Raw genomic sequence first — 18,014 nt, forward strand, 5'->3', positions numbered from 1 at the left:
CAACTATCTTGACCCAATTGTCATTTGGCCCCAGTCTCCCTATTAATGAGTGAAAAAACTACAGAGACTCAAATTGTATATTTTATTGTATAAAAATATAAAGTCAAAAATTCCAGTGAAAATTCCACTAAATGCAGTGTATAAATCAAACATATGGGAGAGATGAGAACTTGATGTTTATGAGCTGCATTTTGACTTAAAGCTCCTCATCCAAGCTCCCATGTTGGTGTGAAACTACATGTGTTTGTTTTGTTGAATTCTAAAATCATTTCTGGTCTTCAAAATGGGAATGTTAAGGAGAATGCTAACGAACAAGATACCAGAGAAAATTGGCACTTATTTCTAAAGATGCTTTTTATCTTTAAGCCAAGTATACAGTATTTATGTTTTTCATTCACTGAATCCCACAGCTGGGGTGAAGAATCACGTGGTCCATCAGGTGTTGTTGGACAATGGCGTCCAGCATTGCTTCTTATTGAATAGGACTGCTTGAAGGTGTGATAGAATAAGCATATAATGATTATTCAGAATGTTTCCAAAAGTGATTTAAAAAACATGTTTCAAGTGTTGGGAGATTGACAATAATCTTTGCAGTTTGAGATTTAATCAATACAAAATAGACAGGGATTTGTGTCTCTGTGTGGGCTTACAGAAAACAGTATGTTCTGCATTCAAAACTCAGAAAATCTTTTTACACCATAACATTATTTTCTGTGTAAAACATGTTGTAGGGGTTTTTTTTTGCCTAGAATTAGTAACATTGGAAAGAAAGTTGATTCCCATTGCTTCCTTCAAAAACCCATGTTAATCACAAAGGACACATTAATCACATTATAATACACAATGGCACATTAATTACAAAGGACAGAGACCAAAACCCAGGACCTGAGTTTTAAATTCAGGTTTTCAACAGGAGTGAACAAAGTCCTTGGCATAGACACACACATGTGTATGTACACACCCCATGTACAATGGAGAGAAGCACATTTGTAGAGGAAAAGTAGAGGAAGAATTCAGCATCCCTCCCCACACTTATAGGACTGTTACAAAGATGTGCTTGTGAAACCTTCTCTTTCCATTATAATGTGTCATTCCTCCCATTCTTGAAGGTTCCTTTCATATTCACCTCAAGTAATCAAATCTATACTTTTTAGTTGTTCAAAGCAAATGTATCCAAATTTTCTTTCTATAAGCTGTTACCTGTTTTTGTGTAATATTTCTTCTAAAATACTATTTCAGTTACTATATAATGCATGCAGAGTCAGCATAATGCAGTGGTTTGAGTGTTAGACTATGACTCTGGAGATCAAAGTTTGAATATCTGTTCAACTTTGGAAACCTATTGCGTGACCTTGAGCAAATCACACTGTCAGCCTCAGAGGAAGGCAAAGGCAGACCCCTCTGAACCAATCATACCTCCTCAATAAAACCTTCACCCTTTAATAGTTAGCCTTAAATGTCAGAGATAACTTGAAGGCACACAACAATTCTGCATATAATTTATGAATTCAAAGGATCATCGGTGCATGCTAAGATTTTTCTGCTCTGAATACAATTGTTGAACTTTATGTATTTTCCCAATGATACAAATGTTTTGCTTCTTCTCTTAATAATTTTAGTGATGCCTTTCTCTCCACTTCTTCGATTTCGCTTATATCTAAGGATCAGAAATAAACTATGTAGCAATCTATTTTCTACAGACATTTTGTATATAAACTTGGTTTAACAATTTGAAAATGCAGTATCTGAGGAGTTGTAATATGGCATCATTCAGGAATTTGGGCCTGTTCTATGTCAGGAAGGGTCTTAAGCAAATGTTTCACAGTGAAATATTTGATTTTAAACCCCATCCTACGCTTTCCTAATTGATCTTTTAAAATGTTAATACTCTGAAAATTCAGAACCATGATACAAACTTGTTGTTTGAACTGTATTGCTTAGCTTCTCTATTCAGTGCATATATTTTAAGGGCCTATATTTTCTTTCATTATTTGGAGTTCATGGGGCAAGTCTCTAAAATGATGTTCATTTTCATCATCATTACCACCAACATCACCATTATCTTGATTTATACTTTTCTGCTGAGACTTAAATGACTGCAATCTACTTAAAAAGGTCCAAGAATGTCAACCTTAAAATAGAACCATATAAAAATATATAACATGGGGTATTTCAAAATGATGGACCCAATTTCAAAACAGTATATTACATGATGGCAACATGTTACAATTACACAAAAATGTCAAACCATTTAACCAGTTACTGAGCTCTCTAGTTTTGCCGAGTATTTTGAGCCATAAACAAATCTAAAAAATAACTGCAAATTGAGAATATGCTATTAAACCTTATGTTGTGGGGTCAGCATCTTGCAAATGACTGAGATTAGGGGTTGTTTGTGCACTGGAAGAGGCCTCTAGCAGCAATAATTTGAAACTCTGTGGCCCACCCTTTCAGGTAGTAAGAGTTTCATTCATGGTTGATTCTTGGTTGAAGAGATTTCAAATTGGGTCTGTCTTTTCAAAACACCCTGTACTTTGAAAGGATAAGAAGCAATTAACATAGTAAAATACTTTACCATCTAATCTGTCTCAATATCAATTGTAGGCCTTTTCCTTAAAAGCCTTTGTTTCTAAAACCTTGTCCGATGTTTTTTAAGGGCCCTGCCACACAGTCATATAACTCAGAATTTCAAGGCCGAAAATCCCACAATATCTGCTTTGAACTGGGTTATCTGAGTCCACACAGCCATATATTCCAGTTCAAAGCAGATAATGTGCAATTTTATTCAGTTGTGTGGAAGGGGCCTAAGTGTTCACCAGCGGACAGGTGAGCCATTCTAGGCTTTCTATTAGAGAATTTTCAAAGTATAATAGCAGCCATTGATGAAGACCTACAGCAGTGGTTCTCAACCTGCAGTCCCCAGATGTTTTTGGCCTACAACTCCCAGAAATACCAGCCAGTATACCAGCTGTGAAGACTTCTGAGAGCTGAAGGCCAAAAACATCTGGGGACCCCAGGTTGAGAACCACTGTCCTAGGGTATGTTCCTCCCAACCATACATTGGAAGGTGATACATTGGACTGAGAGCAATGATGGGGCTTTCCTGTGGATCTCAAAATCTGAACAGGCTTATAGGAAAAGTTTGTCAGAATGCCTGGAGCTAAGTCTGAGAGCCCTTTAAGAGATTATAACGAGTAGTTTGAATTATGCCCTGAAACAAAGCAGCATCCAATGGAGCAATTGGAGCAAAGGAGTTCCATGATACCTGTAATCCATCCTACATAAAGCAAAGAATATCAGCTATCATGTAGAGAACCATTTTCATTATTTCATAATATTCATATGTAGGGATTGACTTCCCTGGTATCTTTGATTTATTACTGCTGTTGAATACTGCATTGTGGCAGAAATTATTTACATGGAAGTGTGTCACAAGTTATTTGTAAGACAAGGTCAGTAATTATTGTAGTTAATAGTAAAATTCAAATTAAAGTCCTTGATTTGTACATTAAGTTGTCTTGGCAAGTTTATATGCAAATCTGTCTCATTACAAGTGTTTTAAGATGTGTTTAAGATTGAAAATTGACATGCAGTGAGAGGGGGAGATTAGAGGAATCCCTCAGGGCTGGAGAATGATTGAAAAAAATCTTTATTAATAGGTTTTATTTGGTTCTTTGTTTTGCTTAAGTCAATTCACACAATACATGAAGTTATCATTAATATTAATATTCTGTATTGCTGTGTATTTTTCAGAAGATTACTGAAATGTATACTTTATCAAAATAAATGTTTACAAATGCATTAATACAGGAAAGTGATAATTATTCATGAATAATGATGTGTTTTTTTGCTCTCTACATGACAGAGCTTGGAAAATTAGTTTTAAAACTTGATTAATTGTATTCCAAAATACCACAAGTGGTTAGTGGCCATGATGACTACTTTTTTAAAAAAGACAGCACTTCATTTTCTAATTTATTAAAAGTAACTAATAGTTATTTAGTTACTTTAAAAATCAAAATACTAACTTATGTCTTGTACTACAAAACACACTGTCCTCCTGCCCATGTGTCAGCACTCATGCAGCCATAGCACAGCATAAGCCTGTAGTAGAAATATGTATTATTTCTCTTCTGCCATTTTTGAAGGTGTTATACCCTTGTAACTACCTAAGTAATGTAAAGTTACAGTTCTACTACCAAAGGAGTCATGTTATAGTTTAATGCAACTCAGAATTAACTACATTTGTAATTTGTAACTGCTTACTTCATACCTCTGCTGCATTCAGAGATAGAAGACAAAGTTGCTAAGAGGTAAAGAATTAGATTGAGAGTGCATCTACACTGTAGAATTAATGGAGTTGACACCATGTAAAGTCCTATGGAATCCTGGGATTTGTAGTTTGGTCAAGCACCAGAATTCTTTGGCAGAGAAGGTTAAAGACCTTGTAAAATACAGTTTCCATGATTCCATAGCATGAGCCATGGTGGTTAAAGTGGTGTCAAACTCTATTAATTCTACAGTGTAGATGCACCCTAAGTCAGAGTAATAGTAAGTCATGGTCAGTCATGTGCCTATTTTTCCTCTCTTTCAAGAAACCTGGGAATAATCTGAGTCACGACTGCTAAGACCTATCACTCAGATGGATTATGATGGTGTCTCTTTTCTTGAATAAATTTCTCTCAGGCCCCATCTACACTGCTATTATAATGCAGATTGAACTGCATTATATATAATCCAGTTAGATGCCGTTGAACTGCATTATAGCAGTCTACACTGATCATTTAATGCAGTTCTATTTGAGATGGGGCCTCAGAGGAACTGTGATTTCACCTTTAATTTCATCTTTTGTCCTACTTGCCTAGCTCCTCCTTACAAGTCAATTTACTTGAGCAGAATAACATCACATTTCTTGAACGTTAACAGATTGAATGTCTTGATTTGAATATTTACGTCTGCTTTGCTGCATCACTTCCATTGCTCCTCAGCATCTACTGAGATCTACCAATTTAAGAACAACATTCCACAATAAAACAGAAACAAGGGAAACAGATTGAGCTGTCATAAAGCAAAGCAACCGGGGGGGGGGGGGGGGGGGGGGAGAGACTTTGCAAAGTGGTGAGGTTAAAGCTAGAAGCAATACTTTTTAACCAGTCAGAATGTCAGGAAGATGGGTTGGTAATGTTATGGCCTAGACATCATAATAGAAACTTTATTTGGAAGAGCCTGTCAAGATCATCCAAGTTTAGATCCAGGATTGGGATGGAAGAGGCAATACTTTAACTAGTGATACATGGGTGATCCTTCGTTGTCTGAGTATGATGGCCTTCCAAGTGTTGTGTCTTGGCGGTGAGTACGTAGGTGACTGTGGAGTCCTATTCTTGACCTCCATGTTCTTCCACAGTGAGGACATTGATTTCCTGGTGGAAGGCAGTCCCAGTCAGGGTTGCCTTGATGCACCTTCTTCTTGGCACGTTTCTTCCTTTCACCCTTCATTTGTGCCTCTTGAAATTCCACAGCACTGCTGGTCACACCTGACCTCCAGCTAGAGTGCTCAACGGCCAGGGTTTCCCAGTTCTCGGTGTCTATGCCACAGTTTTTAAGGTTAGCTTTAAGCCCATCTTTAAATCTCTTTTCCTGCCCACCAACATTCCATTTTCCGTTCTTGAGTTCGAAGTATAGTAACTGATTTGGGAGCTGGTGATCGGGCATTCGGACAACATAGCCAGTCCAGCAGAGTTGATGGCGTAGGAGCATTGCTTCAATGCTAATGGTCTTTGCTTCTTCCAGCATACTGACATTTGTCTGCCTGTCTTCCCAAGGGATTTGCAGGATTTTTGGAGGCAACACTAGTAGATAGGCCCATCAAATGTAGATACCCTTCCATTCTTAGTTTATATTTGAGTGGTCAAGAAAATAAATAAATAGTGCAAAACTGTACAGACTTGCCAGTGAATGTTCAACATTTTGAAAGCGTATTGATGGAAAAATTTCAGGTCAATTGCACAATTGCTGAAGTTGATAAGCCTATGAGGAATAAAGGAGCAGTCTAATGTTTTCAGATTATTCGTAGTCTGTTTTCAACCTTATACCAGTTTTGATCTTCTTGTTTTTCAGAGATTTGCATTTTGTTCTTGTATTTGGGAAGTAGAAAGCATATGTTAGTACAGTAGAGTCTCACTTATCCAACATTCTGGATTATCCAACGCATTTTTGTAGTCAATGTTTTTAATACATCATGATATTTTGGTGCTAAATTAGTAAATACAGTAATTACTACATAGCATTACTGTGAATTGAACTACTTTTTCTGTCAAATTTGTTGTATAACATGATGTTTTGTAATGATTTGTAAAATCATAACCTAATTTGATGTTTAATAGGCTTTTCCTTAATCCTTCCCTATTATCCAACATATTCGCTTATCCAACATTCTGCCGGCCTGTTTATGTTGGATAAGTGAGACTCTATTGTATATATCTGCACTATGATAAATGTAGTCTAATGTTAAGCTTTTGAAATTATTCATTCATGTTCTACTATATTTACTATATATTTACTATATTATGCTAGCTTTCAATTTACTTGGTTTGTTTTTTGTCATAGACATAGGAATAATATACATCCATCCACAATCCTTTTCCCAAAACAGTTCCTCCAGAGGCACCATGTCAGTTAAACCCATTTACCTTTGTACTGAAGATAAGGGATAAGCCCATCAAATGTATTTTCCCAGATATGCTGGTGAGGTTGGCTGCTACCTTGTTTCATCTCAAAAGCATTCCACAGGACAGTTTTGAGATAAAAGTAGCAGTTTTATCTGACACTGTTTGTGATCCTCTTTTTTTGCTGTGGATAAAACAAACAAGACATAAATCTACAAGACAGCTGAAGAGACAGGTTAACACACCTCTTTTAACATTCAAGAATAAAATAAAAGACAGGGAATGGAGACCATTGTGGATGAGAGCAGAAGTGGAGGTTGTTTCCTTGCTTGCTTGTTTCCTCTCTCTGATTTTCCTTCACACAAACCCAACCTAATCTCTGGCCACTCCTTTAAAATGGTCAGTGATATTTTAACTTATGCTTTGCATGGCTGGAATGAAAAGTTAGCTGCAAAATTCAGGCAAACATTTGGGAGCAAAGAAATAGTGTTTTATGATGATGATCAAACATCCATTTAAAATTTAATGCATGTGTTGTCTCATTTAATAAATATAGTCCAGTTAGATTAGCAATTATCAAGATATAAGGGACAGTGAAATAAATCAAGATTTATGTGATAATATCTGTTGCTATTCAAATACATTTCCATGTTCTGAATTGAAATGAGGTCTCCTATCATGTAACGCTTAGAAGCACATCATGGGGTCTGAGTTGCCTGACTCTAATCTTGGTGGTTAAAAGTCACATTTATGCTGCAGCAAGATTATTCTTAACATAGGAAGCTTAAATAGATGACGGCAATCACTTGACTCTCCTAAATTAAACTTGTTAAACACCCATAAAAATGAATCACCCCATTTGAAAGCTTAATGTCTTTTCTGTGCCTTTTTGTATTGGAATAAAGGATGGACTATTTTTTTAATATGTTATTACTTTACAATTACTTTGCAATTTGTTGTTGCTGCTTGCTTCCAATTAATTTCAGATGCATAGCAACCCTGTCATGGCATAATTTGTTGAGAGGGGGTTACATCTTGCCTTCATTTGAGGCTCTGAGAGTGTGACATGCTCAAGGTCATCCAGTGGGCTCTTCTTATGCTCTCCTGGCATTGTTTTTTTTGTTTTTGTTTGTTTTCTTATGGCACAATTAACATTTCCCATAGTTCTTGACAAAAATTGCATCATTCTATATTCCTTGTAATGAAATGACTTCAGAGCCAGTGTGGTGTAGTGCTTTGAGCATTAATTAGACTATGTGTGCATCTGCAACACATCTATGTACACTGTAGAATTAATTTGATACTTCTGTGACTGCTCAGTGCTATAGAATGTATTGTTTGGTGAAGTACCAGCAATCTTTGGGAGAGAAGAATAAAACCTTGTAAAACTATAACACTCACTGGCAACCTCATCCCACAGGGGGGTATTGTTTCTATTCACTTTAAAAACAGAATCACACAGACCATATGATGTAGGGCTGTTTCTGGTGGATTTTGTCTTTAATGTGTATAGAAGTGGAGCCTTATGAAGCTGGGGTACATTCGACTTAACTGCTATCACTTCACATAGAAATGGCTGAAACCGGACATCTTAAAGTGTTGAATTTTAAGATGAGATGGGAACTATTGTTAAATTCTGCATTTCCTTTGAAAACAGAAGGCCACTAAATACCACACTTACTAGCTCATCAGACCAAACTTTCTCTACATCCCTGTTTTTTTATGATGCCAAAATTGAGACCCATTGACTCCATCACATGGCACAGGGCAAAGATAGACCTGAAGGGGGAAAGGATATGGGATAGCAGTAGATAGACCTTGACGGGAGAGAGCAGAGTAAGAGTTCCCTCCACTGTTCCTCAGTTTTCTCCTCTTTCCTCCTACCTGTCTGATGAGGTCCTTAGAAAACGATTTCCCCTCTTCCCTCCACCCCTTGTAGGATGAGGTCATGGATGACCCATCTCATCCTGAGAGTAAGGCAAAGGCAATCCTGCCTGAATAAAGCTTGCCAAGAAAATCTATCTTCTATATATATATAAGGGTAATGGAATCACGGCCTAGGAGTAAACAACTAAACTAAACACCCCAGAACCATGAAACTTGGCAACACAACCCACCATCCTTGCCCCTAGGTTCCGACAACAAAAAGAAAAGAAAAATCAAGTCCTAATTAGAGGGAGAGGAATAATTATTTTTATCCAATTACTGCCAGTTAGAAGGCTAAGCTCCGCCCACTTGGTCTCCTAGCAACCCACTCAGCCCAGGGCCTCTTCAACCAGGCTTCTTCCACACTGCCTAGAAAATAGAGATTATCTGTTTTGAACTGTATTATATGGCAGTGTAGACTCAAGGCCCTTCCACACAGCTATATAACCCATTTATAATCTTATATTATCTGCTTTGAACTGGATTATCTTAAGTCCACACTGCCATATAATCCACTTCAGTGTGCATTTTATACAGCTGTGTAGAAGGGGCCTCATATAATCCAGTTCTAAGCAGATAATATAAGATTATAAATATACAATAGAGCCTCACTTATTCAACATAAACAGGCCACCAGAACGTTGGATAAGTGAATATGTTGGATAATAAGAAAGGATTCAGGAAAAGCCTATTAAACATCAAATTAGGTAATCATTTTACAAATTAAGCACCAAAACATCATGTTATACAACAAATTTGACAGAAAAAGTAGTTCAATGCGCAGTAATGCTATGTAGTAATTACTGTATTTACAAATTAACCACCAAAATATCACAATGAATTTAAAACATTGACTACAAAAACATTGACTACTAAAAGGCACACTGCGTTGTATAATCCAGAACATTGGATAAGCGAATGTTGGATAAGTGAGATTCTACTGTAAAATGAAATAATTACTGTGGTATAATAATGCAGAACAATATAATCTCTAAAACCAGGACAGTAAATAAAGAGCAACACTCTGAAAGCAGGGAAATTGGGAATTCCACAAACAAAACAATCAGAGCCAGCTAACACCTCCCAAGAAAGGATTCTTCCAGAAAGGAAGCTGAGAAGGGAGTGAAGCAGTGTGTATTACCAAAGTCATTATAATTACTATTATTATTATTATTGTGTTGCTGTGAACTGTGAAAATGCGCACAATCTCGCTCCAATTATTCAAAAACACTAAAATCAAAATATATAAAAATTACTGTGCTATAATAAAACAGAACAATACAATCTCTAAAATCAGAACACTAAATAAAGAACAACACTCAGAAAACAGGGGAATTCCACACAGGAAACAATCAGGGCTAGCTAACACCTCCCAACAAAGTATTCCCATCACCAAAGTCTGGCAAATCCTCTGTTTTCTGAGGGCCACAGACTTTTTTTTTAATGTTTGCGCTCAAGCGCTGCATATGGGTACTTCTTCATCTACACAGACAGTAGAAGGACATAAAATATCGCAAAGAACACCATTCTGAAAACAAGGGAATTCCAGACAGGAACCAATCAAGACCAGCTAACACCTCCTAACAAAAAATTCCCTCAGGGAGGCAGCAGCCAGTCTTTAAAGCTGCAAGGTCATTACATGCTAATCATTTTTCCTAATTGCAGCATTCATACTTACCTCCAACAGACAAAAAAAAAAAGAACAAACAGAAATATTGTATATTCACAAGCTTTAGGAAATAATATCCCCTGATGGCGCAGCGTGTTAAAGCGCTGAGCTGCTGAACTTCTGGACCGAAAGGTCACAGGATTGAATTGGGGGAGCGGGGTGAGTCCTCACTGTTAGCCCCAGCTTCTGCCAACCCAGAAGTTCAAAAACATGCAAATGTGCATAGATGAATAGGTACTGCTCCGGTGGGAAAGTAATGGCACTCCATGCCACATGACCTTGGAGGAGTCTACGGACAACGCCAGCTCTTTGGCTTACACATGGAGATAAGCACCAACCCCCAGAATCAGACTGGACTTAATGTCCGGGGGAAACCTTTATCCTTTACCTTAACTACCAACAATTCCTCAATACTTTATTTCCCATAGCACCATACTTTGCCACAGCAACGCGTGGCCGGGCACAGCTAGTCTTTTTATAAGTCAGAATTAACTTGAAGGCATACAATAAGAAGATTGGAGTGTTTTATGGTTTTCGGGCTATATGACCATGTTCTAGCAGCGATTTCTCCGGACATTCACCTGCAGATGCGGCTGTTATCTTCAGCCACAGATGCAGGTGAAATGTCAGGAGAAAATGCTGCTAGAATATGGCTATTCAGCCTGGAAACCACACAACACTCCAGTGTTTCCAGCTGTGAAAGCCTTCAACAATACAATAATAAGATTATTAGCCAAGATTGTGAATAATTTAAGAAGGTTGATAGCTCTGTTGTATGGTTACAACAGATAGGATAGGTTTTAGGTCTACTACTACTACTGTTCATTGCCAAGAGTTTTTATTTCTTTTCAAGAAATAAAATACTTTTAATACTTTTCTCTATGACTAATGCCATTGACACCAAATCAAAGAAGTTAACAAGACATACCAGACGTGTTTAGGGAAAAAATGATGTTTTTAAAATATTAGATTGGTTGGCTCTCCACATTTGAGGGTTTCACTTTTTCTTCTAATGTTTAATATGTGTCCATGCTTAAAAGATATTAATTTAAACACTACATTAAAATATCCTAATTCTTTATGGGTAAGCAGAATGAAGGATAGTACATGACATATGTTCTTTATCTGACAAACTAGAGCTGATAGGGGAAAATTGGTGCCATTTTTTTAAATCAACAGGTCAAATTTATCCAGAAACAGGTCTAACACACCAAGATGTGTGTTGGCCAATACTATTTGTTTTATTTTATTTGGAAAAAAATTAATGGCATGCATTTAAAATAGTTCCCCTGACTGTGCTATTTGACTCCACTAGCATTGTTTTGGATTTGATTTATGCCTTTCTAATCTATGCTGTATATTTTATCTCAGACTCTCATTGTTTTAAATAGGCTCATGAAAAGTATTTGACCTTTCTTAGATTTTGTTTTTTTAATAATCATTTTATTGTAACTGTTCTTATTTTTAGCAAATATTTATTTTAAAAAATAGATATAGCTAAACTGGACTTAAAAAAAATTAGTTGATACCAATTGATCTTTAAGCATCCTATATCTTGTTGCTGTTAGGTCAATGTTAACTTATGGCAACACCATGAATGCGAGATCTCCAAGAGACCCTATCATCAAACACAGATCCTACAACTTAAGGATGTGGTTTTACTTGATTGACTTCATCCATCTGAAAGGTGACACTGAAATTTAGTATGCATGTGTCAAAATCCCATTTTTAGTTTCCCAAAGTCCCCAAATGGCATGACTCCACATTTCTAGGTAAAGGGGGTTTTGTGTGATTTGTTTTTATGTTTTGTTTTTTTCTCAAAGGAGAAGTCTTCCAATGGTCATAAATGAAATATTTCCAGAATGTGATTTTTGTCCTTGGTGGCACAAATAAGGTTGTATGTTGTGCCTACCTATACACACACATACACACACCTTACTCACTCTGTTTCACAGTGGAGTTTAAGCAATCCCTGAGATTAAATAAAATGTGAGTCTTTGCATTAGTTATTAGTAGCAGCAGTAGCAAATGTTGTTATAGATATTAATTTTATTATTAATTTAGCTCCACATTTCCTTTTTCTAAAAAAAAATCCTGCTCTTAGTTCTGCCAATCTATTTAAAGTTTCAGTATCGCATTAATGCTTTAACTGCAAGTTTCCTTGGAACTTGTTTTGTCTGAAAGGTGACCCAAACATTTCTGGTTTCTGAATAAACAATAAGAATAAATGTGCAGGATATTTTAATATTTTACATCTCTCGTGTACTTCTCCACTGGCATGAAGATATTTGAAATGTTATTCAGCAGTATATTGTTCCCTGAAGAAAACTTCAGGGAACAACACAGTATGCATTTTAACAGTTCAGTCCTAAATGTTTCAAACTATTTGATAAACCATTGACTTTCTGTTGCTGATCTGGGTTTCTGACATTTTCGTGATTTCAAGTGTTTAAAAACTCTGTTCAGCCAGAGCATTTGATTAATTTCTCATTCAGGTTAATTTCGCTAGTCTAGTATGATTATTCTGCTATTGTTTTCCTACTTTGAAACCTGCTCTGTTCAATATCAGTCAAACTATAGCTTATCATAATATTTCTCACACTGTGAGGCTTGAGGAGGAGTCCACAACTTATGACATTTCCTATAACAGTGCATTTTTACTTGACATGGGAAAATCAAATACTCCATGACATGGCACCACACCAGTTTACACATACCACTATTCGCACTTCACCTTTAGAGTGCTAATATTCTATTTTAACTACCATGACAACATCCTCTGATTCTGGGATTTACAGTTTAGGGAGGGGAACTTATAATTCTCAGCAGAGTGCCTGGGTGCCTCACCAAATTACAAACCCCAGGATTCCATAATACAGAATCAAGTCAGTCATAGTGAAATAATAGTGCTGTCTTGATATAATGTGATTGAACACCAGTCTGTATCCTTGTCTTGTCAACTACTTTCACAGCCTTAGCAGAAAGCAGTTGCAACCTTTCAAGAAAAGCCTATGACGTGAAGGGAGTCACCTTAATGACTTAATGGTTCCATGCTTCTTTGCAGGGTTGCATCCCAACATGCTCCCATAACCAACATTTTAAAAGTTTTTTTGGGAAACTGTCAAAATTCTGTCCCATAGCATCAAGGGTGTGGGTGACCACTTGCAGGGAGGGGATATTTTGGTGACTCTGGCTGCTTTAAAAGTCTTGGGGCACATATGCTGTACTTTTCCTTGCTCCTGTTTTAGGTAGAAGTAACCCTTCTCCTCTAGTCATCATTCAATGGGATAGTGTTATTTACTGCCACTCAAGATATACTCCTATGTGAGGAAATGAAGAGCAACTGGTTTAAAATCCTCTGAAAGTCAAGTGACTTTTGAAGAAAGGAGTAGCTGGCAATTGGAGAAACATTAGCTCATTAGAATCAGTGGGTTCTTATATATTTGTGTATTTTTTGATAATTTCCATAGGTTGCAGTTTCAATGTTGCCTAAATATTAGCAATAATAGGTTCAAAAGGCTTGTGAGGCCTGAAATTGAGTTATTTTACATGCATTTGTCTTAAATAAAGAGAAGACATATTTTTTCACAGAAAATCTGGCACATAAATGCAAAGTGGAAACAAAATGTTTTCAAGAATTTTTGTTTTTAAGTGTTGGTTTATTTTCTATATACCTGTCCTGGGATCTTTGTGGGTACATACACAATGCTGATGTTTCCTCTCAACTTGGTTTGGATGCAAACTGTTGAAATCTGTGCTGTATGCTGGTCATTGTAACCAAATCTGGGGTTTTTGTAGGTAGGTAGCATGTGTCATGGTGCTGTTGTTGCTGGAAATATTAATAACATTTCTTTCTGTATCATTTCTATTTCTTTCTGGGATTTTAACCTCTTGTTGTGTTGATAAAACTGGAAATTCAAAATAGAAAATAAATGTTGCCGAAATCCTTTTGAGCATATTAATGCAAACTGATGGGTTGTCATGGTGCATACACAGCAAGGGGCAATTTTATACAAGCTGAAGAGCATGTTTGCTATGTCAATCTTACATACTGCTCTGATAAATTTTGAAATGCACAGCGGGAGGAACAGGTAACATGGTCATTCTTCACATCAGTACTACTTGAATGGAGAATTGGTTTGCAGAATATTTACAGATTCTATCGACCTATGGAATGTGTCCCTCTCATATGTCTTCCCTGCTTCAAATATTATCAGAGTAGCATAGGATGTGACAGCATAGAAATGGGAAGCATACTGCTCCAGCAACATAAAAAGTGTGACTGAAAGCACTGGATTGGAGCCAAACTCAATATGAATTGACTTAATATGTAGTTAGATATTTTAGGAAGTGGAACTGATATCACATCACTTCCTTGTACTCATTTTGAGAGGGACTCAGACAAGTGGAAACATTTGACATGGGTTTGGAGGATCATGGGCTGAGAATTTTTGCATGTTTCTGAATGTTTCTGGGAATTTCCGTATAATTCTTAGGCAAAAATCAAACAAAAACCACACAATTTCCCAATATTTTCCAGGCAGTTTGGGAAACTTAAGGGCAGGGGCCTCATGTGGCTCATAGATAATACTTTTCCATTTCTGCACTAAGTCAAAATAAGATATATATTTTCAGGCAGTGGTGCAGGAAATATGTGTTGTCTATCATTCTCCCATGTTTGCAAGAGTTGTATACGAGGGTCATACTGAAAATAATTCCTATCATAACTTCTTTATTAACAACATGAGACATATGCAATCACATATATGTGATTATAACTCTGTCTACAACATAGTGCTATTCAAATTAGCTTCCAACAGTGATAATTCATTTGCCCCACCTTTGAACCCAATCATCAAATTCACTTTGTAAAAAAATGTTTTGAGCACTGCCTGATCCAGTATCTGATAGTGTCATTCACTTTGCCATATTGTGGATCAGTGTTTCCTAAACTTTGGTCATTCCTGACTAGAACATCTAGAAACTGAGGTCTAAAACAACTGGAAGACCAAATTTTGGGAATTGCTGTTGTGGACAAAGAATTGCTTTGCATATGTATGTAACTACACTTGTTTCATATTATTAAACAAGGAATTGTGACCTGACAAGCATTACTTTTAAGTGTGCTCCCCATACAAGATTCCCAGTGACATCTGAAAGTTTTTGAAACATCATTTAAAAAATAAATTCTGCCACTTTTCTTGGAAAAACAAAACTATAGTGTTTTTCTTGTGAACTGAAACTTACCCCAGTAGCCAGCTGATTGTCTCTACAAAAGTAGTTGCCTTTTTAATCTTGTAATCAGGAAGCTTTTCCTTTTCTTTGATTAAAGTAAGCTGATAATTGTAAGTCATGTAATGTGCAGGGGATTTCAATAGTTCATTTGACTAGCTGATTACAGATTGATAGAATTCTCTAAATCTCAGAGAGAACAAAATAATCACACTTGAAGTGCTCCTTGCATGAGGGGGATGTTTTGTTTTTGCACAGTTATTTAGTACCAATCTGGCTGATATACTCATGTCATTTTAATTTTTCTTATACTCATTCAATGCTTACTTGGGGCACCCTTCTCATACAGTTTTCTTGGCAAGATTTATTCAAATAATGTTAGCTATTGTTTTACTCTGAATATCTGAACTTTCATTAGCATTCTTCAGATCATGGAAATTTTACTCTTTTGGGACAAATAGCTCTCAGGACCCCAGGCTGGATGCGGGATTCTGGGAATTGTAATCTCAAACTTGTAAGTGTGGGAGAAACGTACAAACATATAAACAGGCTAAAGTAGTTTGAATGACTAATGCAAAGACTATTGCAGGAAAGAAATTGATAGGACCAAAGAAAAGACTAATGACCTCATACATGCAGCTGAAATCACCATGATCGTGGTGAATCTAGTAGTGCCCAAGCTGGGGAATAGGTCACCTCATATCCCACATCGCCTCAAGTAGTACAGCAGTGACTGTACTACCTGAGACTTCTAAGGAGCCAACAACTGAATGAAAAACTACTAGTGACTTTCTACTGCTGTTCTACTTCATCTGTGCGTGGTTTAGTAACTGCACAGTAGCAGATAGGAAGGTGCCCCAAAGGGTCATAACTTCTGCACAGAAAATCTTTGGTTGCCCTCTCCCCTCTTTGGAAGAACTTTGTAAGTTTCACATCCTTAAGAAATCTCAGAGGATTCTTAGGGATCTATCTCACTCGGCATATTCTTTATGTGAATTATTGCCATCTGGCAGACAGTACAAGATGACAGAGACAAACAGACTGAGAGATAAGTTTTATCCTAGAGATGTGGCTATTTTGAACTCCATGGTTTCGCATTGATGTGACATTGGGAGCTGTGTGTTGGTGGTTGGGGTGCGGAGGGATGGGTGTGTTGTTTTGTGGTGTATGCTGGGAAAGGCATTTAATTCCATTTTGCAATAGCACAATGACAAGAAAGCTGTCCTATTCTATTCTTCTCCTGCCCACCTCATCCTATGGGGGGGAAGTGTTCGCTGCCTAGCTTCACCCCATTGGTCCCAATACAACACAGAAGCCTCCCATGTTGCTGCAGCAGTGATATACGCTAGTTCTTCTACAGTTTTGTGATGGAGCCCTGCCAGAAGTAGTTCTGTGTCATGGGATAGGAGCCAGTGGGCTCTGTTGTAAAACTGCATATGCCACCAAAAACAGCCCCATCTGATGAGATTGTAAAACCACCACATTCCTTGTGGTAATGAAGAACTCAGACATGATGGGCACTTATTGCCTTTCCAGGAACAATGTTCTTTATACATGTATGTGTTTGCAAACTTTTCTTGTGTGGCAATTGATGTGCTTTGCAAACATTTAGATTGTATTTATGCTTCTTTGTTTCGTGTTAGGTGTTAATTTATGCCCTGCCATCCCTCCAAACAGTGCTTAAAGCAACCTAAAACAATATAATGAAATGCAGTATAATGAAATACAATACACATTAATCTGATTCAGTGAAGTTTTAAAACCATAGCAGGCAAAACAGCAATGAAACAGCCAGTGGAAACCTAGAACAACATATTTTATGGGCCAAAAGGTCTGGTTAAATAAAAGTAGATTGGTCTAGTTGAAGAAGATAATCAGAGGCACGCCTAAGTTGGCTTTTCGCAGCAAAATTTTTCCAAAAGTGGGGAGTAACCAGCAAGGCATGGTCTCAAATTTCTACCAGAGCATAGCAGAGGTGTGTCTTCTCAGGTTTTTAAAGCTCAAGAATGCAGGGTCATGGGAGAATATGGATTTTCGAATATCAGGGTTCCAAAGTATGTTAGAATTTCCAGACATGGTACTACCTCAATTTTTTCTCATTAAAACAAGGTTTCTTGTTCTTGTTGTGTGCCTTCAAGTTGGTTTTGACATATGGCAATCCTAAGGTGAACCTATCACAGATTGGGCTGAGAGCATAAGTCCTGGCCTTTGGATTGAAACTGTATTTAAAATGGATGGGGCACTGTACTACAGTTTCCAGTATTCCTTACCACTTGCTATGCTGGCAAGAATTGCTGGGAGTCACAGTCCAAAAACTCTTGGAAGACCATAAGATTTCTATCCTTGATTCAAATAATTCTCCTGATTTATGCAGTAGGAGCAACTTTGACAATATTACATGGAACATTTGATTTTACATTTCTGAAGCTTTGTATAACATATTTTATATGATATTTCAATATTTAATGCATCTCATGTACATTCAGTTGTGTGTTTTATATTCATTATGCATGTATCTATGC

General features: G+C 37.0%; 1 protein-coding gene across 4 annotated transcripts in view; it reads left to right on the plus strand.

Annotated features, from left to right (window-relative positions):
- Positions 1-18,014, plus strand: part of prkn (parkin RBR E3 ubiquitin protein ligase) — a 990,653-nt gene that overhangs the window by 478,220 nt on the left and 494,419 nt on the right. The gene's annotated exons all lie outside the window — the stretch shown is intronic.

Source organism: Anolis carolinensis, chromosome 1 (genome assembly GCF_035594765.1).
Source record: "Anolis carolinensis isolate JA03-04 chromosome 1, rAnoCar3.1.pri, whole genome shotgun sequence".
Lineage (NCBI taxonomy): Eukaryota > Metazoa > Chordata > Lepidosauria > Squamata > Dactyloidae > Anolis > Anolis carolinensis.